Genomic DNA, 25,748 nt, shown 5'->3' with positions numbered 1-25,748 from the left:
AAAACCTTGGAATTGTTTAGGATTCTCAAGGACCTTTGATCCAACCTCACCCAATGCCGAGAGCCATGTGGAGCCCCCCGTGAGGGGTCCAGCACCTCAGGGTAGCAAACGAAAAGCCCATTCACTCCCTCAGGGGCTGGTTCTCCGCCTTCATTTCAAGCTCAAATCCACCTTCGCTTTTACGCACTGATCTCAATTCTGATCTCCCTTTCCTTGAAACCTGTTTCCCCCTTCATTAAGCAAATAATTTAGCTTCGTAAACTGTAGTCATCTTAATGAGGATAATTTTAAGCAGTGTCTACGTTGCTCTTCTTGTGTTAACAGGACTCTGAGCATGCTTGAACTTATGTTGCCTTTACTCTGGGATATGGTGTCCAAGGCTGCATTAGGGTGATGCTCTGAGGGTCTGCTCTGTGTGGACTGTGTCTTTATTTTATAAACTCTTGGACTGCCCTGCTCCTTTGTTTCTAGTAAGTCCTTTGTTTCTTTCCTTTGCTCTTAGCTCTTGCTGAGATACAGTTGTTTGATAGAATTTTGTAAATGACGTGAAGTGCTTCTTTTTCTTTCATGGAGTAAAGTGCATGGGCTTTGTGAAAGCTGTGTATCACTCAGAAGTCTTTTTCATTTCTCTTTTTGAAATTTCCAGATTGATGGCTGTTTTTCAGATGTTAACATTATCAGAAGCCTGACCTCCACGTGGTATGTATGCTTTGAAGGACTTTCGAAGTGCATCAAGGGTATATAAATACATTACCTTTTTCATTTATTTGTTTATCATTTAGCCCTAAATCTCTGCCTGGTTTTTGTTGATTTTCAGCCCCGTTCTTTCTGCATCACCTCATTCATGGGTATATTTGGAAAGCAGTGACTTCCATAGCATCAAAACAACCAAAGTCATTTTCTTGGGGAAAGAATTTTAGGATGAGGGTTTAAAAAGAAAATCAGATTTAGTTATAAATCTTTCAGTGTGACTCTCTGAAAAGATAAGGATTCTTTTTGTTAAAACATCAACACAATACTATTGTAACGTAGAAAATGGACACTAATTAATTTCTTAATATTACTGAATGTTCATGTTCAGATTTCCCTGATGATCTAGGAAACAGTTTTTCACAGTTAGTTAAAAATACTTCAGAGTAATCAAAGAATTTAAATAAAGTCCACACATTGGATTTGATTGATACGGTTCTTAGGTCTCTTTTAATATACAGTTTTCCTGTCCCTCTCCTGTTCTCTCCTGTGATATATTTGATGAAGAAGCTGGATCTTTTGTCCTGTGCAGTCCGCCAAAATGTAGATTTTCCTACCAACATTCCAGTATTGTCATTTAACATGTTTCATTGTCCCCCAAATGTCCTATAAACTAAAGCCTTAATCAGATTTAGGTTTAGATTTGGGGTAAGGATATTTCATGCGTGATAGCATAACTTCCATCAGGTGACCTATTCTGTCTTTTTCTGAAACATTAGTACTGACAGGTGCTGTTAGTCTGACCATCTGTTACTAGGGTCCCCATCAGCTTTTCCCCTCATGGTGGTAGGAGCCTAGATTCTGATCAATAATGGGAACCTAGATTCATTCTTGATTTCAGGGTTACAAAAATGTCATAGTCTCATTCTGTCATTTCTTCTGCATGTACTAGCTGGAGAATTTCTGTAAAGAGGAATTTTATTTCAACCTTTTTTAAAAAAAATTACCTTGAGGTATAGTTTGTATATAAAAGGCAGATTAGTGACCTGATTCTCTCCTTTTCTTTACCAGAATAATGATTTGATTCTTATGTTTCAAAGATGATCAGTGAGTTTTTTTTTTTTTAAAGATACTACGAACTCTTGAATTCTTAACATATTTGATATGGGGGTAAGGATTTGGTAAAAACACTAATAAAAAATAGCCTCTTTTTAAAAATGTCTAAATTCTTCTTAATAAATACCTCTAGATAATAAGAGAAAGGAGGGAATGAAAGATGTGGAATGAAAAGGAAGAGACTAAGAATCTCTAAGTATAATTGAAGGAGGTTGGAAGTAGGATAAAAAATAAAGATGCTAAAAGAAAGAGATGGAAGGAAAGGAAAAAGGAACCATCTCAGATGCAGACAAATAGGAAGGAATTAATTGACTCAACAAATGCTTTTTAACTGCCTACTCCCTGCCTGTCTCTGCTCTGGGCACTGAGGACAAAATTCCTGCCCTTGCAGAGCTTACATTCAAGCATGTGTGAAGTCTGAAGTAAATACCTATGTAGTATGTACAGCGTGTCAGATGGTGGGTCATGCTGTGAGGAGAAACAGGGCAAGGAAAGGCGCTGGAGCATCCTGGGGGCAGGGTTAGGGGATAGGGCTGTGACTTTCACAGGATGATCAGGGAGGCTCTCTCCCAGGAGACATCTGAGCGAAGAGAGGAAGGAGTTGAGGGAAAAAGCTAGGTGCCTTTCTGGAGTGTTCCAGGCCAAAGGGAGAGACTTGCAAAGGCCCCGAGTTTCAGAGTGTCCAGATGGGTCCGGTGTGTTTGAAGAACGACAAGGAAGCCATTGTGGCTGTTGCAGCGGGAATGAGCAGGAGAGGACTGAAGGTCAGTGGCGGAGCGCATGGGGATCCAGACTGCATGGGGCTTCGCAGGCCATCACAAGGACTTAGGGGACCATTGGATGGACATGACCTTACTCATTTTTTAACATGAGAATATACCATTGGCGGTGGCAAGGGGAAGCGGCGATCAAGGGCAGAATCAGTGAGAACAGTTAGGAAGTGACTGGAGTCCGGGTGTTGGAACTGGTGAGAAACAGCCAAATTCTTGGTACGTTTTGAAGGCGGAGCTTTGGAGATTGGCTGATGGCCAGGGTGTGAGGTGTGAAGGAGAAGGGGGTTCCAGGAAAGGGAAGAACCACATGTATTTGGGGGATGAGAGCTGACAGTGGTGGACCCTGGCTGGTCGAGGCTCCCTGGACCCTTCCTTGTGCTTCAGCCTGCAGGGGGGTCCAGTTTGGCGAGTGGGAAGGCTTGTCCACTGAGCGATTCATTCTCTCTCTTTTTTTTTTTCAGTTTTAATGTATTTCTATTGAAGTAGAGTCAGTTTACAATGTTGTGTCAGTTTCTGGTGTCCAGCACAACACTTCAGCCACATAGGAACATACATTTGTTCTCATATTCTCCTTCACCAAAACTTACTATAAAATATTTCATATGGTTCCCTGTGCTATACACTATAAACTTGTTTATCTATTTGATACATATTAGTTAGTTTCTACAAATCTCCAACTCCTAATTTATCCCTTCCTCTCCCTTCCCCCCCCCGCCCCATAACCATAAGTTTGTTTCCTATGTCTGTGAGTCTGTTTCTGTTTTGTAAATAAGTTCGTTTGTCTCTCTCTCTATTTTTCTTTTTTCTTTTTTTTTTTTTTTGAGCGCTTCATTCTTCAGTGGTGTGTGAGTTGCTAGGCAGGTTCATTCCCTTGTAAACCCATCACTGCTTTCAATTCGGGAACCACAGCCTGCAGTCCTAGCCCTGGCCGACTGCCTGATACAGAAATGGCCAAGCAGCTTGGGGAGGTCACACCGAACCTCTAATGGACAGAAGACCAGCCCCACCACAGAGTAGCAGCTGCTTCTGTGAGAGAGAGACTTGTCTCCTTGAGAACAAAGGCTGTTGAGAACCGATTCCTACCTTGTGGATCTAGACTGGATTTTGGTCTTGGGTGTGAAGGACTGGGGTCGGTGTCTGGTGGGTGGTTTGGGGTCTCCCAGTTCCCTTTGCTTGTTCCTGCCGTTTCTTACAGGAGAGTCTTCGACGTGTCCTGCTACACCCCTCCTCCCTGGCCCTCTGAGGACCAGAACAGGGGTAGGCAGATTACAGACCGTGGTTCTGTTTTTGTAAATAAATTTTTATGGGAACACAGCCACACCTGTTTGTTGACATATCATCTGCCGTTGCTGTAGTGTTGAAGCAGCAGAGTTCAGTAGTTGCCTGAACAAAGCCTGAAATATATACCCTTGGGCCCTTTACAGCAAGGAAGTTTGCTGATGTCTGGTCTGGAAGGCAAGGGGAGGATGGATAAGGCTTTAGCGTATGGAGCAAACAAAAATATTCCTCAGCACTAAATGCCGCTCAGCCTTGATTCCTGTGAATGTGAAACTCTGTGGCTCACAAATTGTGGCTTAAATCATTAAAATAATTTCATCTTTCTCTGTTCATTTTTCTACCTGTTGGTGACATCATCCTCATACTTGAATGGAAATAGAATTCAGCATGGATAGGTTCACATTACATAATGGCTTCATTTTATGGGGCAGATAGTAGACTATTCGTAATCCCCAAATTCAGCATTTGGGTCCTGATTGGCTATCCCCTCTTCCGTAGATAGTGTAAAGCTTTCTCTTCCATCTGTGTATTGCTATGTGGTTCGTTCTGCCTCTGTATGATGAAGAATTCTCCATCCTATCAGTGAAGGTCTCGTGCTAAGGGTTTTCATAATAAGTTTTCCCCCTAAATGGAACTCAGCTAGTTTCATCTAAGCTGTTCATTCTGTCTGTTGGCTATATTGTGTGCTACATTATTACAGATAGCTTTGGAATTCTTTATGTAAAAAAAAAATAAAATAGATTTAAAATATAAAGGATTTTTCTTTTTAAATTACATCTTAATGTAATAAAAACCAGAGTGTAATTATTAAGAATGATGGAAGGAAAGAATTAAAACAATAAAATTGCTTAGCAAAGATCCTGGTTCGTAATGCATTTGGCAATAATTGGAATCATAATGTGTAATTAACAATCTTTCTTTGAGGTATGAAGCTTAAGCTTGGGTGCGCAGGGGACCTCTTCAGATGTGGTGATGTCTGAATTGGTTCCTACAGTAGCACTTCTGCATCTGTGCACAGGTTGAGCATGTTGCTACCTGCCTCATTAAGTGTTTTTTTTTTTTTTTTTGTGGTAGAGAGAGATACTGTAAGAAGGGTAGAACAGAGATTCCTCTGATGCTTTACCAGACACCTACTACTGCCCTGTTGGTTAGGGAAGAGAGGAGAGGAGAAATGTCCTTAATCTGGGCGGTGGCTTTAGCTCAGACCACAGGTTAATTTCCTGTGAGTTTCCTGGAGTTGCTGTAGACCAGGGGGAGGACTGTTTTGCCCAGTATCAAGTGCGCCTGGGACTTGTGCTTCAAATGGGCTGAGCAGCCTCCTTGGCTCATTTTGTAGATCCATCCCCTCATCTGGCCCCGAGGATCTTATTGCTGAGATGGCCAGGGATGATGAGTCCAAGAAAAATCACCACCAGGAAAAAGAGGGGAAGGGAACGGACTCCCAGGCTCGGAACCTGAGCCTCAGTTTCTCCGTGGCCACCTTGGGGCCTGTTAGTTTGAGAGTTTTGGGAGACCAGAACACACAAGGACTCAGATAAGAACACTGGGAGAGAACCTTCCAGGCAGACTTGAGCTTTGATTACTGCTCCTTTGGTTCAAGTGTTTCTTGCACGTGCCTGCTCCTTCTCAGAGAGGTGGTGATGGGAGGGGTGGGGGGCGCTGTTCATCTTCCCCTCGTGCTGAGTGCCTGTTGGGGGCAGTTTGCTCTGTCTGCAAAGAGGTTGAGGTCAAAACAGTTACACCCCAGCTTATCTTCTGAAAGAGTTGTGTTGGGGGCGGGAGTCTGGGAAGGCAGCACTGCCCAGCACAGTTATTTGAAAGAGGCTACTGCTGTTCAGGAATTTTGGGCCTATTCTTTGAAAATAGTTTTCAGTGTCTTGAGTGTTTTCTTTGGAATAGCTTCATCGACAGCCAGTCTTCCTCTTTTTGGATGGCTTTGGTTTTTGGTAGAATTCTTTAAAATTTTTTTAAAATTTATTATTGTATTATTTAGTTATTTTATTTGGGGGGGGCGAGATAATTGGGTTTATTCATTTTTAGAGGAGGTACTGGGGATTGAACCCATGACCTCGTGCATGCTAAGCATGCGCTCTACCACTTGAGCTATACCAACCCCTTCTAGAATTCTTTTTTTTTTTAATTTAATTTTAGTTTTTTTGGGGGGAGGGGTAAAATTCAAATGTCACCTTTCCAGGCAAGCATCTCTGAGAATTGAATATGAAATGGCAGCCCTTCACACACACACCCTCCCTACCCCTTCATCACCTCCCGTTACACTACTCTGGTCTCATCCTAGAACGGGGGCCCTTGAAAATTTCTTATTCACTGGTATGTTCATTGCTTGTCCTTCTCAGGGTCACCCGTGGCCTGTGGCCTCCATCAGAGGTGCTCTCATTCAGAGACAAGTTTGCTAGGAGGGGTAGTTCTTCAGTTGGATAGCATTTTAAAAATAGTTTTCCAGGATGACTACATTGAGGGAGCAGTTGAGATTCAGAAATGTGTGTTCTGATCTGTCTCGGTAATAAAAGCAAACGAAGACAGTTTTCCTAATCAAATCTTATGTGTTGGTGTGGTCTGGAGTGTGGTGGCTTAGATAGGGTGCAGGGTGTCTATCTAACGTGGCTTTAAACCTTCGTGGTCCCCCCACCTCCAGCACCCCCAGCACAGTTTCACTTGGGTAACTAGGAGATTCACCTAGATTAGAGTCTGTCTACCTCACAGACACTTAGGACTGGGTACTTCCTGTGATGTAGGCTGACCTGAGCTTTGTGGAATGTTTAGCAGCATCCTCTGCCCTCTTCATGCCCCACTTGTGACAACCGAAGTGTCTGCAGACATTGCCAATTGTCCCTGAGGAAGCAGAGTTAAAACTGCCTTGGTTGAGAACCACTGGTCTAGTGATACACTCTCACATCCAAGATTCTATCATTAACTTTTTACCCCATCCTTTATCATTTATCCATTTGTGTGGATCAGATTTGCCAATGTGTAAGAAAGCGCTTTGAAACAATGGCATATTGTTCAAATTTGGATTGTGTTGATGACTGACGTTTTGTTTTGTAATCCAGATTTTTGGTCTCAGTTTCTCTGTCATCATTGTCTCGAGTTTTTCACTTTTCTCCTTTGTCATTTATGAAATACTCTTCTCCACTCCCACTCCCTCCTCCCTTTACCCGACCAAGAAGGATGTCGTCCTTTGCTAATGCGTTGTGTGAGTTAGATACCAAAGATCACAGTCATGGCTGGAAGGAATCTTTATAGATCTTTAGGCAAGAAATGTCCAATTAATGTCAACACCATTGTTGTCATCTTGTTCATTCCCATTATTCTAAAGATGAAGAAAGGGACAGAGAGGGACAGGGATTCATGCAAGTTGTGGTTCCTGGCAGAGCGATGACTGTCTGGGTGTTTCCGGGGAATCTTCTTACACTTTGTTGTTTTCTGTGTGGTTGATGCAGTGATCGGCAGAGTCCTCTGCGGGCTCTTACATCTCCTGTGACCTCCCTGCCGGAGCTTGAACATAAAGTGTTTCCGTTATAGGCTCGTGGAGGAACTGCTAACAAAAAGATGCTTTGAAAAAGATGATCAGGGAGGAGATTAGGGGAGTCAGAGGAAGGGAGGGACATAGAAGACAGAGCATAGGCATTTAACGGAAATGGGGAAACTGTGTGCAAAACAATGCAAAGGAAATAAAAAGAGAAGAAAGGAGAAATCCCTGGTAAACTACCGAAGAATTCAATCAACAAATGCAATGTGTGGATCTTGTTTAGATGTTGATTTGAGGGGACCAACTCTGGAGTCTGTGTGTGTGTGTGTGTGTGTGTGTGTGTGTGTGTGTTTGTGTGTGTATGTGTTGAAACAGGGTTGAACTGGATTATGGGTACATGGCGATTATGCCCTCATAATAGTGAAATAGTGAAAAAGAAATGGAAAAATGATCAATTTCAGTAAATTGTAAACTTCTTTGTAATGACAAAAAAATATGAATGAACAGTGTGAGATACTTGTTCATTTTAAAATCTTAAGGAGGCTCTTCTGAGCCGAGCAGACACTCTCCATGTTTGCCTGCCAGAGTCCCTTTGCCTGGAGTGACAGGCAGATGTGGGAAGAGGAGCTGGAGGAAACTTGTCCTCATCAGAAGGGCAGGGAGGCTGCCTCTCTGGGTACCACCGGGTACCCATCTCCCTGGGGAGTTGCGATGCCCTTGGAAACGAAACACGAGGGCCTCCATCCTTTCTGCCCCCTCCCTGAAATGGTCTGTAGACCAGCTTTTTTTTTCCCACATATGTTTTGCTATTTAAATATTATATAAATAAGATATATTTTGTTATAAAAACCATTCGGAGTGAAAATGAATGTTCCTGTCTTTCTTTCTTTCCCTCCATGGATTTCATAACCCTTTCCAAAAATACATAAATATTTATAATAAAGTGATGGGTATCTTTTTAGCTTTTTTTTTTGTTCTTACCACCATGTCAGAGTTTCATTTTATTTCTTTCATTTTTCATAATGCAAATAAAATGTTTAGGTAGTCACAGAAAGTTGAGAGTCTAGCCCAAAAGAGCTTCCTTTCCTCCACCCTAACTGCCTAATCAAATTTTGCCTATGTTCTCATAATGTCCTTTATAAGCAAAAGAAGCTAGTTCCGACTGATACATTGCATTTAGGTGTCATGTCTCTGAGCACCTGTTATGAGTGATGCCTTGTTCTAAACCCTGGGAATTTATCAGCAAAAATTATAGACTAAAATCTGTATTTGCGGAGCTTGCATTCTAGCCAGGGAGACAGAAAAACAATAAACATAACAAATACTCAATCTTGTAGGATGGTAGAAGAGGATAAATGCTGTAGATGAAAGTTTAGCACAGCGCAAGTTCCCTGTGGTGCGAGTTGAAACACGTTGGTCAGGAATGGCCTGAAGAGAAGGGGCTTTTGAGCAAATACTGAAAGTGTGGATGTCAAGGAAGAACATTCAGGTAGAGAAGATAAGAGTCAGTGCCAAGACTTTGGGGCAGGAGTGTCCCAGTGTGTTTGAACAAGAAGGCCAGGGGGCCAGGTCATTCAGTTTTTGTAGGCCTGTTAATCTTGCCCTCATTTTTTGGACTTACTCTTTTTTTTTTATTTAAACTGCTATTATTTACTTATTTATTTTTTAATGGATTGAGCCCAGGACCTCACGCATGCTAAGCATGCGCTCCAGCACTGAGCTCTACCCTCCCCACCACCCTTCTGATCACTTTTTCACTCATAGAAATGTCTTCATTCTACTGCTGCCCTTTCAGCTGATGACTTTTCCTAAGCTCCAACTTTTCTTATCTTTCCTGACATCTTTCTGCTGAGGTTCTCTCTTGCCGTGCTGTGTGAGATCTTGGACTCTGATTTCGTTTGTTCTCCTGGCCACTGCCCGTCTACTTCTTCCCTTCACCCCATCCCATCTTCTTTCCTCCCTTACTTGTGGCTTCGCCTTTTTCTTTGCCTTTCTAGGAATCATTCGATGCGCTTAACAGTTAATTTAATCATGGGGAGCAACTTTGGGCAATAGGTACTGTTGTGTTCTCTGTTTCATGAATGAAGAAATTGAGGCCGGGAGAGAATACGGAGTTTGGCTGTAGTCACACAGCTGGGAAGTGCTGGGGCTCAGCTCCTGGCCCCTTGCTTCTAGCATGTGTGCTCTCACCCACCACGTGATGGACACATGTCCACACCTGACCTCTCTACTGAGATTTAGCCCAGCCACTCTGGTTTCTGAGGGACTTGGAACAAATAACCACAGTCTTAGGGTCTTAAAACAACACACGCTCACGATCTCACAGTCCGGTGAGTCAGAAGTCTGGGTGCACTTGAATGGGTCTTACAAGTCTGTCATCAAGATGTTGGCCAGGAAGCATCCTCATCTGGAAGCTGGACTGAGGCAGAGACTGCCTCCAAGTTCATTCACGTTGTAGGCAGAATTCATATCCTTTCAGGTGTGGGACAGAGAAACCTGGATTCCTGCCGACTGCCAGCTGGAGGGCACTCTCAGTTCCTAGGGGCTGCCCGTAGTCCTGGCCACATGGCCCCCTCCACAGGCAGTTCACAACCTGGCAGTTTGCTTTTTAAAGGCCCAGCCTGCTGAGATGGACTCTTACATAATGAGATGTAGCCAGCGCAGTGACATCCCATCACCTTTGCTCTATTCCACTGGTTAAAGTCAAGTCACAGGTCCTACCCACAACTGAGGGGAGGGGGCTTGAACAAGGGCCAGGATCCTTGGGCCCCCTGAAGATGTCCCCTCCACCACAGGGCTCACTGATCTGCGAAATTCAGCCTGAAACCAGAACTCACCATTTTCCCTTCTTTAACATCCCACATCCATGAGTGTTACCACTTTTAGTCTGAGTGTTAGCATTGATGCCTCTTTTTCTTCGTCATTTTCATTTCACTTGTCTTTACCTTATTTTACATTCCACCTTTCACTTTTTAAATCCTCTCCAATTTTCTTTGAAGTGTCCTTTGAAATCTGTCTTCTTATACACTGACTTGTGTCTCTCTATCTCTCTGTCTCTGTCTCTCTCTGTCTCTGTCTCTGTCTCTCTCTCTCTCTCACACACACATACACACACACACTCTCTCTCTCTCTCTGGTATTGTGTTTCCCCTAGAGTCTGGTGTTAGTCTAATTGTCCAATCTTTTCTTGATGAGTAAGTTGCTTCACTATTTCGTTTTCGTCCTGTTGGCTCAGAGCATGCCTGTCCCTCCTGGACTGTCCCCAGCATCTCTCTTCCATTCTTCTCCAGCAGATTCCACCTCATCCCTCACCTCTCAGCCCTGAGCCTCCTCCATCACTCCTTTCTCTGAACCCCACTTAACGCCTGGTGCTTTCCACCCCAGCTTCCTGTTAGAATCATCAAGGTCACTTGAATTGGATTACTCAACCATGCATAGACTTGGCTGACTTCCCTATACACAGTACATATATATTTTTTATTAAAGTAATGTTGGATGGATTATCTGAATTTAAAAATGCATGAAAAAAAATATGATCTATTAAATCAAGCATGCGGTCTGTTTGGCAGTCTGAATCACCCGGTCGGCCCATCCCCTCAGCTGGCTCTGCCCGGGGTTGGGTACCCCAGATATCAGCAGGCGTGATTGATGGCCAGCGCCAGGATGCCTGTGGCCCAGGCGACTGGCCGCGCCTGCTGCTCGAGGCCTGATTAATGCTCACCTCAGAGCTACAAATCACCTCGTGGTATAACACAGATGACAAGGCCTGTCTTAGCTTGTGGGGCCCCAGCCCCATCCATCTTGCGTGAACTTTTTTCCTCTTAAATTCTCAGTTTGGCTTCTTAGCTTAATTGGCTTCTGGATGGATGAGGTGCTATTAAATGATGTCTGAGGCCCACAAGGACTGTTTTGATGGACTCTCAAAGAGGAAGAGGCCGTTGCCTCCCCCTGGCTTCTCTGTGGGTCAGCACTGTTCTTTGTTGGGGTCTTTTGGGTGCATGCTGTGTGCTCTGCATGGTCCTGCGCCCTGGGAAGCAAGATGCAGAGAGAAAGTACTGATTCTGCCTTGAAGAAATTTAGATCCAGGTGGGAAGCCGGGCACCCTTGAGAAAAAGCAGACTTCCTAACAGCAGGGTCAGAGGGAGAACCGTGGTGGTGATGTAGAACCTGCTTCCTGCAGGGTCAAGGAAACACTGGAGAAGTATCTTGGACTTGCTTCCGTGGAGGAGGAGAGAGGCTCTGTTGTTTGTGATGGGGAGGTTGGGAGGGGCCCCTTTGAAAGGAGGTGATTTAGGGGGCATTCCAGTTCTTCTGGGGGGTATGGAGTTGCCTTTATATTCCGAGAAGAAGGGAGTTGAGTCCTGCTTCTGTCTAATAACAGTCACTGGGCTGAAGGCAGCCGTGCTCCCCAGGGACCAGGGGGCCCTGCTTTCTGCAGCTGCCGTGTCCGTGGGCAGCTCCTTCCTTCATCCTGTAGATTTTGCGGGGAAGGAAGAGGCTGGGTGTGTGGTTGCTGTCTGATACCAGATTGGTTGCCCAAAGGGAGTCCCCAGGCTCCACGCACTTCCCTTCCTTTTCGTAGCCTTCCAGTTACTTGCTTTTCTGCCTAATCCAATTATGCCTAGGCATGGGCATTTTTTGCTTAGTCTTGGTCAATTTCCAGGAAGCTTTCCCGGTGCTTTGTCTAGCAGAGTGCCCTGATGCCAACCAAACCCAGTCTTACCCGAGAAAGAAAAGGGAGGCCCATCTACCTGCCTGTGACGATTGCCAGGCAGGTTCCTCTGTGGAAGTAGCTGGTGTTTTCTGCGCGGAAACTTTATGGAGGAAACTAGTAGTTAATTAAAAAGCAAAACAAAACAATAGCTACTATTATTTTTGAGTACTTATTATGTCTGGTTAATGATGTTGGAGTAACTCCTTAACATCATTGCTTTGTTAACTCTTCAGGACAGTCTGAATGGGAGGATGCTGTTAGCACATTTGCTATTGTAGATGGGGAAACTGAGGCTGGGAGAGATCCAGTGCCTTGATCACAGGGATTTTTAGGAGTGGAATTCAGGGGACTCAGCTGAGTAGAGCTGGACTCTCTGACTCAAAAACTCAGGCCCAGAATTTGGGTATCTGCCACCCTGTCTGGTAGAGGTTGTCCATGCCTTCTGAGAGCTGCCACGGTTCTGAATGTGGAATCCTGAGCGATTCCACAGGGAAGCCTGTATCCTGAGTTCAGAAGTGGACTTGAGAATGAATGTTTGCAAACAGCTCATTCTCACTTTCTTCTTCCTTTTCCAATGACGTTAAGAAAGATTCTTCTCTCTTTCTCTACTTTCTCCATTTTCTCTGCCTTTTTTTTTTTTTTTGATCATTTTCTCTCCCTATCCACCTTGCTTTTCTTTCTTACTATTATCCTGTTTAGGATCCAAAATGGCCTGAATATTTGTAGTTCATAAGGTTCAAGGTAGTATTGGTATCTTTAGTTTTTACATGAAATTCTTTTTTTTAAAATGTATTTCTATTGAAGTACAGTCAGTTTACAATGTTGTGTCAATTTCTGGTATACAGCACAATACTTTGGTCGCATAGGAACATACATACATTCGTTCTCATATTCTTCACCATGGGTTACTACAAGATACTGCAAGATATTGAATATGGTTCCCTGTGCTATATAGTATAAACTTGTTGTTTATCTGTTTTATATATATATATATATATATATTAGTTAGTATCTGCAAATCTCAAACTCCCAGTTTATCCTTTCCCACCTCCTTCTCCCCCTGGTAACCGTAAGTTTATTTTCTATGTCCTTACATGAAATTCTTAATAATTAAACAAGACCACCAGTCTTCCAAGAATGTCTCCAGCCACCCTGTTTTCTTCTGGTTCAATCTACTTTCTATTTAAGCACCATCTTTTACGCTGAATAAATGGCTTCCTTTCGAGCTTTATTGTTTTGCTCTAATTTTACTGCAAAATTTGCAACTTTTCTGTTTTTGGCATTTGTTCATGTTGAAGATGTGCAGCAAACATCAGTTTGCAAAATCAGTGCAACATCAGTTACATTTTGGATTGAAAGGGCCTTGCGGGCTGGCTGAGCGTGGCCGGGCTGCCGCCACGGGGCCTGTTACTGTAACGTGAGACCTTCCTTGGCTCATTTCCTGATTGTGGTGAACGAATATCTCCTGTTGGTATGTTGGGGATGCTCTGTATTTCTCTTCTATTTCCTTTGCCTTCTCTGCATTTTCCTTATTATACTTCACCATTGCCTGGTCTACACTCAGTGATACACAGAAACTTTCCCTTGATCGCGCAGTCTTTGTCCACCATGAAAGCTAGTGTGTAAGTTTCCACTGGAGGCCCAGTGAGCTCGCTGAAAGTGAGCATTGGTGAATCTTAGCACGGAACAGGAGGAATTGTGCTTGGCACCTCTGCCCTTGGGATAGGCATCAGGGTCATGAGGCGTGGTATAGCCAGAACTCACATACCAGTCTGCAGTGGATAACAGCACGAGAGGTTACTTACAAGTTTCAGCTGCAGAAATTTTGGCTGAAGGCATAGTTAGTTTAGACAACACCCCCTGCCCCCAAACCACCCTCTCCAAAACCCAAACCAAAATATGCAACTAACAAAACCCCAGTCTTCCCTTCATTTCTCTTTTCTCTGACTGCATTCATTTCTCTGTGTCAGGCAGGGCTAACTAATAAAGTCAGTGATACATTCCAGCTCGGGAAGGAATGGATGGTCGTCTTAAATTAAGTCCTGGATTTTACAAGGATTTGGGATAGCCTAGGTCTCCTGTGACGAGAACATGCTTTGGATGATGCCAGGAGTTTGAGTTCCTGAGATCTTTGCCGGGTAGGCTGCGGTGGGGCAGCGTTTGTGACAATAGCCAGAATTCCATGCAGTTGCTAAAGGTCTGAGTCTCTTTTGATTGGAATTGTGGACAATTTCCAGAATGGCAAAGGGAAGCTTAACATCGCCTTGATCTTCCACATTATGTTCCACAACGTTTGCATCTTAAATAAAGGAGTCTTTTGCAGTGAGCACTGCCTCTCCTTCAGCAAAACCAAAATGTAACATAAAAGAACTGTGGTTAAAGAACATTCTAGAAGACCCTTGTACTAACCAGAATGAGGCCTGTCATGGCATTACTGAATGTTAAAGCCAGCAGGAGCATAGTAATAAAATGAATTCAAATCTTTCATGTTGCAGATTAAGAAATGGAAGACCTGGATTAAGGGTTTTGCTCAAAGTCAAGATTCACTCATCACCATAGACCGTTTCTCACATTGACCTGTGACATTTGGTGTTGCATTCCATATGCCAGGTGACGTTTCCTGCAGAAACATTACCTACATAGAATTGTCTGTAGCAAAAGCAGCAGTTGTGTCTGCCTTCTCTCATTCTTGGAAAGGGTTGCTGATATATGTATTTTTAATTGTTAAACAACATTTAATTGGAGACTCCAGTTAATTTGGATATTAGATCATTATTTGAGATCCTGCTAAACAGTCCGGCTTCTTTTTCCTCAAGCTGAAAAATTTCACTTCAGTGCTTGGGGGGGGATATAAATATGAAATTAATATTGTAGCAATTAGTCGTGTATTCTGAATTTTTTCCTTGTAAATTCCCAGAGCGTACGCGTGAAATTTCATTAGTCCAGATCCCTTATGCTTTCAAACCATCGTGGCGTTGTGGATATTTCTACCCCTCCTTTGAAATTTAATGCAACAAGGAATTTAGTAGAAATCTGCCTTTATTAATTTATTATTTGTAAGTCAGGAAGCTGTAAATTCCTCAGTTGCTGTTTTCCTGAGCTGATACAGGCTGGCTCAGCGCCACACTTTTCAGTGACAGGAAAGCCGGTGCAAATTCTAAATGGTAGTGCCTCGACTTCAAAGAGCGTATTCAAGTTGTTTGATAACTGCTGTTGTAATTTCCCTGGGGTAGCTTATCATTAATACTGTCCTTATAAATACAGGTCCCACTGCTGGGCGCTAAAGATGTTAGAATTGATTTTCATGAAATTTTTCACTTAATGAAATCTCATCAATCTCTCTCCTCCCGGCTGCTTTAATTTGAGACCGAGGAGGGTCTAGGCATGAACAGTTTACAGACTGTGGCTTTTACCTTTTGGGAGGCTACACTGCATTAAGTCCTGTTCTTATGAAATATGTTCTAAATGACATGCATGGCAACCAGCTCCGTCTGATGTTTTATATTACATAACAGGTCAGATTTATGTTGCCTGTCGTGAATTCCAGATCCCAATTTTTAGGGATTTGCAAGAGGGGTAGGCATACTGTTAGCCTATTGGAGAATGAAGACTTGGAAAGCCATAATAATTCAAAGGTGGTAAAAACCATGTCTGTAAAATATGATTCTTTTTGTCCCTAATCGGCATATCAGAAATGATACTTCAAAAGCTGAAAGAGATTCATGACTCGGACCATAGGCATCTCAGATCTGGGGATTTTATTCCAACGGTGATGGAGGGGAAATGAGATTATTTTATAAGTCGGAATTTAAACTGGTCAAACAGGGCTTGATGGTCAACTAGGGCTTCAACACCAGATTTGCAAGGCGAGACAAGAGGGGCTAGAAGCAGGAGAGTGCGCTGAGGGAATGTTAACACTTAACTCTGCATGAATTTTCTTAAAACCATTTTCCAAATAATCTGGCCCTTTATTAACGGATTGATAGACTCTGCCCAATTCTGAAAAGTGTTTTGAGCCATGGGAGCATCTTTGTATCTCTAAGGTAATTGTCTTGTGGGAAACTTGCCCTCCCCTGCTCCCCATAGTTTTAGAATGTCTGAGGAGCTGGCCCTGATATGTCTGCTCATTTTCTTGCATGTTACTAACTAGAGGGTCTAATGATTTCTAATGACTGCAAGCCACTGGGGGATCTGACAGGCCTGGCCATGTCCCACATTGGGCTTTTGGTAACCCATTCCTTCCCGTCCTGCCTTTCTTTGTCTTTCAGAGCTAGAGCTGTGAAATGAAAGGTAAGCGCTCTCACTTTTTCTGTTTTTTTAGGCAGGGATGCTTTCTGCCTAGATTGCTCCAAGGTTGTTAAAAGTTACTTTTAATCCTGGATAACGTGTATGTATAGAGATATATTTGAATTTGGTATTTACTTATTGGCTTATTGAAACACTGGTTAAAAAAAACCTGACCGATCTCTGGGGATCTTCTAGTCCTTCTAGTCCTAGTTTTCAGTATTTACCTGGATGGCCTGGCATAGGGTACCTCTCCTCTGGCCTATTTTCCTGCATAACTCTTAATGAGGTTTTTACAGTGCAGAACTCCAGGGCCCTACCTTGACAAAGTCTCTCTCCTTGACCAAACTTTAGTCAAGCTCCTCTGAGCCCTGTTTTCAACTAGGCCTTAACCTTGGCCTTGTTGGTTCTCCTTTTGGCCCGCCCAACCCAGTCTTAGCAAAGAATCCTGCTACAGTATTTCCCATCCTTGATGTCTGATCACTCTTGATATCTGGTCAGGTTCCTTATCCTCTGCCTTTTATGTCTATATCCTGGGCCTGTCTTTAGCAAGAATCCTGTTAGGCAAGTTTAGCGAGAATCCCTCTACTCTGATCGATCGATCTATCTATCTAACTATCTATCTATCTATCTATCTATCTATCTATCTATCTATCTATCTATCTATGAATTTTAACCCCCCTACTCTTGACGTTTTCCCTTAGTAATTTTATATCCACTGTGATCCCCTCACCCCGCTCCTTGGCTGTACATCCCCACTTGTCGTTGTACTCAGAGTTGAGCTTAATCTCTGTCCTCTATTACAATACCCTTATTACAATAGTCTTGAGTAAAGTCTTCCTTATTGCTGTAACAAGTGTCAGAATAACTTTCTTTAACAAGACTCTAGATTCTTACTTGTTAATGTCTGAGTTGGGACTCTGTGCATTAGCTTGGACCCAGGCTCCTTCCATATTGTGGCTCTGCCATCTGTAACATGTGCCTTCCGCAGTCACCATCAAGTCAAGTCATGGAAAAGGAAAGAGTCTGAAGGCTTGTATGAAGGAGGGCACATCTCTTCCTCTCATATTCCATTGGCTAGAATCAAGTCATATGGTCACATTTCTCTTCAAAGGAGCCTGGGAAATATAGGCCAGAGGAAAGGGTTGGTTTTCAATAAATTGAAATAAATTGAAAACCAACCCATGAACCTACATTTTAAACAGATATCACATGTCATTCTGATGTAGGGAGATACTTGGATCACACTTTGAGAAGTGCTGTACATAATTATTGCCAAGTGTTTTCCACTCCCTATGTTCCGTGCTTCTGTGGTGCTGGGACTTTTTACATGGGAAGAAATGCAAGCAGGTCCTTCCAAAGTAAAAATGGAAGCTGGACAAACAAAATCATACTAGATTTTTCTGTCCATATTCTAGGTTTGGAATTGCATGTTGACCTGTTCGGATCAGCTGATTAAAAGGTCAGTGTTACCATCTCTTCTTCCCATTGCCCATGGTCATCTTGCTGCAGCTCTTCTGCTTTGGGAACACATCAGGATATTACCTTACGGTGGTGCCTCATTATATAATGAGGTGCTGGGTACCAGAGGGAAGAGCACAGGAAATAGGCTTATTTCCCTTAGCAACCAACTATAGTGGATGGTTTGCATCTTTTATTTGTCTCTGTAAACTCACTGAAGACATGAGGATTTTCCTGATCTCTTCTGCTTAGAATCATTGATCTGGGACCATGAACCCTCTGATCGTATCTGACTTGGTCATTTATGTTGTGATCTTTAAAAAGACCAATGATTTTGGTTTATTTTGTGTCAGGAGTGATGCTAAAAGCAGACACGTGGCTGGGGAAGGACAGTGTAGTGGTCAGTTTTCCCGAACTCCATCAAGTTAGTGGAGTAAGAAGAAATATTTGGATCTGTGATCTGCATGAGATACAGTTTGAGCAAATTGCAGTTGTAAGGCGAAACTAGATTGTGAATACAGAAGCTTTGAATGAGACTTTTTTGGGTTTTCAGTTTCTGAAAACCATCAGTTGCTAAGCTACTGGCAGATGTGACAGAGGCTAGTGGCTACTTTTCTAGAATGAGTATAATATTCTAAGTAATATTAACTAAAGTAGGATACTTACTGTATGAGGCCTTTGTTATTAGCTTGTTTCCTCATCCTGAACACAGAAGGTTTTCTCACCAGATGAAGGAAACTGAGGCTGAGGCCCCCAGAGGTTTGGTGATCGTGTGAGGTTAGATTGTGGGTCATCAAGACCTTGTTGATAATCAGAAGCATAAGTAACCCATGGCTTTGTTCCTTCTCAGTCTGATTTGTTTTACATTAACCATCATATTCTCGGACAACCAGTGGTTTTTGGAGAGAGCCGTCTCTTTCTTTTTACATATAGATTACATGGTATAGAAGACAGTGGTTCCATTTCCTTTCATGAAAATTATGGTTTCTGGGTTAGTATTCAATACTTCCAGGTTTTGGAGGCTGTGGGTAAAGTCAGCTCTATCTTTTACCAGCCTTTGATGGTGTACAGCATGCTCAAATACTATAGGAAGCTTATAAATACTAATGACTGGCCAACTGTATGTTCTTTCAGGGATCATTTTGTAGAATGTTACCAGTCAGATGCACTTGAAAGCAAAGAACGCTTTTAAGGTTTCTGTTGTTCTTATGGAGTCAAGGGAAGATGGCATTGGTCTCTTTGCAACCAAGTCCAGTTTTAAGGGTTGTGCTGACCCCTTCTTCTTGTCCAGCGGCTTCTGGTGGGTTAGTGGAGATGGCAAACTACCCTTTCCTAATCCACAGCAGACATCACTAACCATCTACAGGTGAGCACTACCAGTTGATCACAGCATGTTAGCTGTAACTCAGTTCTCAACCATGCTTGACAGTATACCTGCCTTTATTATCAAATAACTAGATGATTAATTTAGATCAGTAGTTCTCAACTGGGGATAAAGTTGCCCTCCAGGAGACATCTGGCAACATCTGGGGTTATTCTTGGTTGTCACAGCTGCAGGGTTTTCTACCAGCATCCAGTGATTAGGGGCAAGGGATACTGCTAAACATCCCAGCAGTGCACTGAACCCCTCATGACAGAGAAGTAGCTAGCTTCAAGTGCCAACAGTGCCAGGGTGACAAAGCCCTGAGTTGATTTTCAGAGGGCTTCTGAATGGCTAATCAGGAGTAAGGAGTTGGATACAGAGGAGGGCTTGGGAGAGAGACCAGGATGTCTGGAAGAAAGGAGAGAAAGCATTTATAGCTCCATGCATAAGCTGAAGGTAGGTCTGTGCACAGATCTGTTCATTCCTGCAGTGCCCTGTTTGAGAAACACAACTTAGAGTGTCAATTCATGTATGCGTCGTTTGGTAACATGGTCACTTCTTGGACCCTTTGGTTGTCTGGTGTTTAAGGAGTTAGTAAAGAGTAGCTGGTAAGGGAAACTGATCGACTCATAAGCACCTGCGTATTCACTTTCAAAAGGCTGATCATTTCTTAACAAAGCAGCCTGAGATTTGGACAAAGATCTATCCACATAAGGTCCATTCCAAGCTATTGGAAGCAATCTAACTGTCCCCAAACCAAGAAATGGTTACATGATGGCATATCCATATAACGTAATTTGAATATTTAAAAAATGACATGGGAACATTTTCAGGACACACTGCATCAAATATGTTAGATAAATAACTGTATATATAATATGATCTTAACTTGTCTGTTCACTAAAAATGGACTAGCAGGCTTACAGTTTCAACAGTGAAGGAATGTTTTCTCTATACTTTAATATATTTTCCAGATTTTCTTTAAAGAAGACAGGTTGCTGTTGAGATGAGAAAAAAGTAAATATTTTAGAGTTAGCTACAAGTGATGACGTCTCTGTGTTTAAAAGAAATGCATATATCTTTTGGGACAAGAGTCATTTATCAGGTGGTTGCTATCTGCCAGAGACAGTGCTGGATACATCACAGGCCGATAAATGAATGGATACAGCCCACTAGGGGAGTAGGGGATGAGGTAGGGATGGGAATCAAGTTCTGTGGGACGACAGAGGGCAGAGTAGGCAGGTTTCTTTACGGATATGAAGGAAGGCTTCACTGAGAAGGTGGCATGTGAGAAGGATCTTGATGGCAGGGTAGGAGTTTATAAGGCAAAGGTGGGCTGAGAAACAACAGACCAGTTTTAAAATTGCTTCCTGAAAGGTGAATGGGAATTGTTGGTCAGTTCTGTCCTGTAATCTGTAAATTGTGATGTGAATGAAAGTTATTATTATGCTTTGTAATAACATCATTATACATAGAAAACAACCTCTGGGTACCAAGGGGTAACAGGGTGAGGGTGGAGGGAGAGATAGATTAGGAATTTGGGATTAATAGATACAAATACTATACATAAAATAAATAAACAACAAAGACCCACTATATAGCACAGGAAACTGTATTTAGTTTCTTGTAATGAGCTGTAATGGAAAAGAATCTGAAAAAGATATGTATGTATATGTATCACTGCTTTGCTATACACCTGAAATTAATGTTGTAAGTCGACTACACTTCAATAAAAAGTAAGAATTAAAAAAAAAGTCATTAAAATGCTACAGGTAGCAGAAGTGTGTGACTCAGGGCTTTTTTTTCCCCCTTCCTACTGGTCCTTTTTATATGACAGTCAGATCGATCATTTTCCATAAATTAATTACAATTTTGTTTGTATTACTTGGAAAGGCATTTTGTGGCTTAGAAGCACATATCTTCAGAGTAACTTTATATTCCTAGGTCCATAAAACAAGCCTTTTCAAACCTTGTTGTGTTACCCTTGTTGCTTTAAACTCTAGGACTAAGAGCCTTTCAAAGGCTAACTTGAATGAAGTTGGGTATTGGTTTTAGACATGAAGACTGTTTGAAGTCTGAAATTGCTGCTGTGGAACATAGATTCCACTGTTCCTCTAAAAATAGCTTCAGTACAGGTAGTGGGGCCCAAAAATTCTTGGTGTGAACGTTGGGCTCGCACTTAGTGAGAAAGTGAAGAATTCATCTGCTCAGTCCCAAAGATCGTCTTACTGGTCTGTTTAGGTTGATCCAAACGTGAATAGATTATGAATTTAGAAAAGGAGGTAGATACATGCTGCCTGAGATTTTAACCATATGTTATTCATTCCCCAACTGATGAATTAATGAATTCAGTAGTTGTTCATCGTGTGCCTACTGTGTGCCCGGCAAACTCTACTCCCCAGAAGAACGCAGACAATCTGAGAGGTCAAGCTGTTAACACAGATGCCTCAACAGCCCCGGCACCAGTGCTCTTGGCTTCCTTCTGGAGAGTCGCTGCGGATCTGGAACGAGCCTACTGCGCCGTCTCCCTCGGGTGCTGGGGAGTTTGGGAATCAGAAGAATGGAGACACTGTAACCACGATGGAAGTACATCATCTGAGGGCTGATGTTAGGGGTGGTAACCACCTGTTAGGAAGGGAGGAAATCCAAAGTCATTATAGGCACATGCCTGAACTGAAAGACTTTAGCAGTGTTGAGAAGAAATCTTTCCAGCTCCCAACTGTGGTCTTCACAGTATTAGAGCATAACAGAAAAACAGGTCACCATTTGTCATCAGGAAATGAATGGCTCTGCATTCAGTGAATTCTTTGCCATGTTCGTTTCAAATGGCAGGGCAGCATGTAATCTGTTTCAGCTCCCCTCCTCCTCCCTGGGAGACCTCAGGGCTCCTTTGGGTTCCCTCTGCTGGCCATCGTAGGGCTCACCTCCTTTGTATCCAGTCTGTTAGAGGTCACTGTCCTGTGTTTCTGCCGTTCAGTGTCTGAGAACCATTGTTTCGTGTATTTTGTCCGTTTCTAAAAATTGTTTCAGTTGGGTGTATAAATCTGGCTCCTGTTACTTCATCTTGGCTGGATATCGAAGTTCCGCAATATATTTAACAGTGCGTTACGTTCCCTTTCAAAATAGACTTTAAGAAATTAAAAAAAATTTTGAACTTTCAGAAATATTAAGCTTCAGTTACACAGTAAATTCACGTGGAATACCGTGTTACCTGACAGTCTTTTTGATAATTGTTTCTGTGTATGAGCTTGGAGTTATGATAGATCAGCATATAAGTCAATTATCACCTTCATCTCAAAGCATAATTAAGACCTCTCTTCTCAGCCATCAGGGGATTGATCCCATTTTTCAAATTTGCTGCCTCTTATTCATATGTTTAAAGAAATTGTTCTTAAAGAAAGGCTTGCATTTCCCAGGTTTGGTGGGTATTGCTGCCACCTTGGACTAAAAGTGTGGATTGTACAACATAATTGCAGTTGAAATAGATATTGAAGTACTTGATCTGTTTGCAGAGGTTGTATTCACAAATGACATAACCGATCGTGTGTTTTCTTTCTCTTTCTACCCGGTTTGCCCCGTCTAATCACCGGAATGCTGTTAATTTGGGATTAAGGTGCATTTCGGAAGATTGTGGCTTTTGAAGAGCACGGTGGTAAACTGAACTCTTCTGCAAAGCCCCTCGTGGTACCAGTAGCTATAAATGGCACCGTTCATCCCGGTGAAGTCTTTCGTACCTTTTTAAAGGTCAGGATCAAATCTCCGAACACTTGCCTGACTCCCTTGCTCTGAAGAGGTCTGGCTTCCAATTTCGCCGGTACTTATTGCTTCAATTACTTATTTACCTGCCTGAAGTCGTTTTTGAAATGAGGTGAGAGAGAGAATGGAAGGAGAACATAGAAGGCCTTTACTTCACTGTTGGATCGAGATGCCCACATGAATTTTGGTTTGTTTCATGTTTCCTTTGCGGGTTCACCTGGCATTTCTCTGAGTATCAGTAAAACACAGCACGTCTCCCTCAGCGCCTCCTTATCGTCCATTCTGCCACCAGCGTCCCTTCCCAGCATGTCGGGCTGATCACTGTTGCTCCCTTGTGACAGGAGTTACTGCCTACGCATTACAGACCAATCTCGGTGATGTGGTGTTCAAGGCCCCGAATTCTCTCCCACTTCTGTCTCCATCCCAGGGGCGTTATGTTTGGCAGTAGGGCTCTTGCCGTTGCTGGGACATGCTGTGTATTGTAACACCACTGTGTATTTGCCTCCATTGTTTCCCTGGAGAATCCTCCTCCCTGTCCCCTCCCCTCCCAAAACGCGCATGTTGGGACATCTTCCCAGCCTTTACACATGGAATTGCTTCTCCTCTGATCTGAATGCCTCTAACTCTCTCACAGCCTGGCCTGAGGCTGCGTCTGGGAAGGTGATGGTCGCTGTGACCAGGAAGGTCATGTCTAAACCTGAAGGTCAGATTGCCTGGGTCCTGCTCCTGGGTTTAGTACTGCCAGTCCTCCTTGTCATTGTGCAGGTGGGAGAGGAGGGGTGGCAGTAACCACGCTGAAGGGCACAGTGGGGAGGGTACAGCTCAAGTGGTAGAGAGCATGCTTAGCATGCACGAGGCCCCAGGTTCAATCCCCAGTACCTCCTCTAAACGATAATAAACCTAATTACCCCCCCATTAAAACAAACAAACCAACAAAACAAAACAAAACAAAACAAAACAACCCTGAAGGGCATTTGGGAAAATAAAATGATGTAGGCTTTTACCACTGAGAAGTTGGGAGCAAAAGAGCAGCCAAGAATTCTCTGTCCGTCCCCTCCTGTTTCTGGCTTTATTTCTTGTTGCCTGGAGCAACAGAGAAATGACAATGATTATGTAAAGTGTGGAGAGCTTTCCACAAAGAGTGTGTATGTGCGCGCGTGCGCGTGCGTGTGGCAGGGGATCTTGGATTTTTGACATTTTCACCCCATATTTATGAAGGTTTCCAGATTTCACAGAGGTATAAACAGGAAAATAGTTGTCAGATTCCAGGTAACTCTGCACATCATGTTTCACTGCATTCTAGGGAGGTTAGCCACATGTGGGGGAAAGGACTTTCTTTATTTAAAAAGTAAAATAAATAAAAATATATCTAAGCAATCCTGAACACCTGTTAAGTGCCAGGCACTGTTCTTGGGCCTTTGAGATGCAAGAATGAATTAAACATAGCTTGCACCCCCAAAGTTCTCCGTCCCAGCTCAGCCGTTCTCACACTGTTGTTCCCAGACCACCAACATCAACACCAGCTGGGAAACTGTTGGGATGTACATTCCTGGGTCCTATCCCAGACCTACTGAATTGGACACTGTAAGGGTTGGGCCCACAATGTGAATTTTAACAAGCCCTCCAGCTGGAGAGAGACTCTTTCAATACAGTCTGGTCGGAGCCACTGAATGCATGTTGAGTCTGTCGTGGGGAGGTGAGGTTGATGCCTTTGAAGAGTCAGGTAGGTCGTCAGATGAATGAAGTTCAAGTTAAGTCTTAATTGGTGAGTGGTTTTTCTTCAGGTGAATATGGACGAGAAGGAGAGCATTTTCAAGTCAAGAGAACCACGTGCAAAGTACAGAGCAATCAAAGGACTTGGTCACTTCTGGGGGTCATGATCATTATTGTCATTACGTTGTGATTTTTACTATTATTCCTATCGCGGGGTCATAAGAGGAGCTAAGCTGGCAAGATCAGTGGCCCGATCCTGCTGAAAAGTTTGGCTTTTCTCCTGGAAAAAAACTGAATGGTTTTTCAGCAGTGAAGTGAAATAATATTGAATTTGCAATTCTGTTGGATGTACACAAAAAAAACAGAGGCTTTCTTAAATTAGCAAAAAGTCTTTGTGATGTATTGAAAACCTAAGCTGAGAGTGAAGGAGGAAAAATAAAGAATTCAGAGTTTAATTTTTACTATTTATAATAATTCTTAAAGAATTAAAACAATTTAATAGACTATTTTTTTACAGCAGTTTTAGGTTTACCATGATATTGAGCAGAAGGTGTAGAGATTTCCCATCTACCCCTTGCCTCCACACGTGCATACCCTCCCCCTTCATCAACATTCACAACCAGAGTGGTAATATTTGTTGCAGTTGGTGACCCTGCACTGACACATCATTATCCTCTAAAGCCCATAGTTTACATTGGGGTTCACTCTTGGTCTTGTACATTTTACGGGTTTGGACAAATTTATAATGACATGTATTTACCATTGTAATTATCATACAGTATAGTTTCGCTGCCCTAAAAATCCTCTGTGCTCCACCTGATTATCCAGCTCCCTCCCGCAAACTCCTGGCCACCAGTGATTCTTTTACTTTCTCCATAATGTCTCTTTTTCCAGAATGTCATCTAGTTGGAACCATATGGTATGTAGCCTTCTCAGATTGGCTTCTTTGATTTAGTGATGTGCATTTGAGGTTCCTCCATGTCTTTTTGTGGCTTGATAGCTCATTTCTTTATAGCATTGAATAAAATTCCATTGTCTAAGGTTACCACAGTGTATTTATCGATTCACCTACTTGGATAGGATATCTTGGTTGCTTCTTAGCTTTGGCAGTTAT

The 25,748-nt window shown here is 42.8% G+C and overlaps 1 protein-coding gene across 7 annotated transcripts in view; it reads left to right on the top strand.

Moving 5' to 3' along the window:
• TIAM1 (TIAM Rac1 associated GEF 1) overlaps window positions 1–25,748 on the top strand; it is a 354,254-nt gene that overhangs the window by 74,587 nt on the left and 253,919 nt on the right. For 3 of the 7 annotated variants that reach the window (XM_072968310.1, XM_072968323.1, XM_072968304.1), the window contains one exon: window positions 647–699. The exons of 3 other annotated variants lie outside the window; for them this stretch is intronic. The gene's annotated coding sequence lies outside the window, so the exon portion shown is untranslated. Of the gene's footprint in view, window positions 1–646; window positions 700–17,767; window positions 17,804–25,748 lie in introns of those variants that run through there. One more of the 7 variants, XM_072968341.1, reaches the window with a different exon arrangement.

This window comes from Vicugna pacos, chromosome 1, assembly GCF_048564905.1.
Source record: "Vicugna pacos chromosome 1, VicPac4, whole genome shotgun sequence".
Taxonomy (NCBI): domain Eukaryota; kingdom Metazoa; phylum Chordata; class Mammalia; order Artiodactyla; family Camelidae; genus Vicugna; species Vicugna pacos.
Note: the sequence above shows the minus strand (reverse complement) of the source record. Positions and strands in the feature narration are given on the sequence as shown.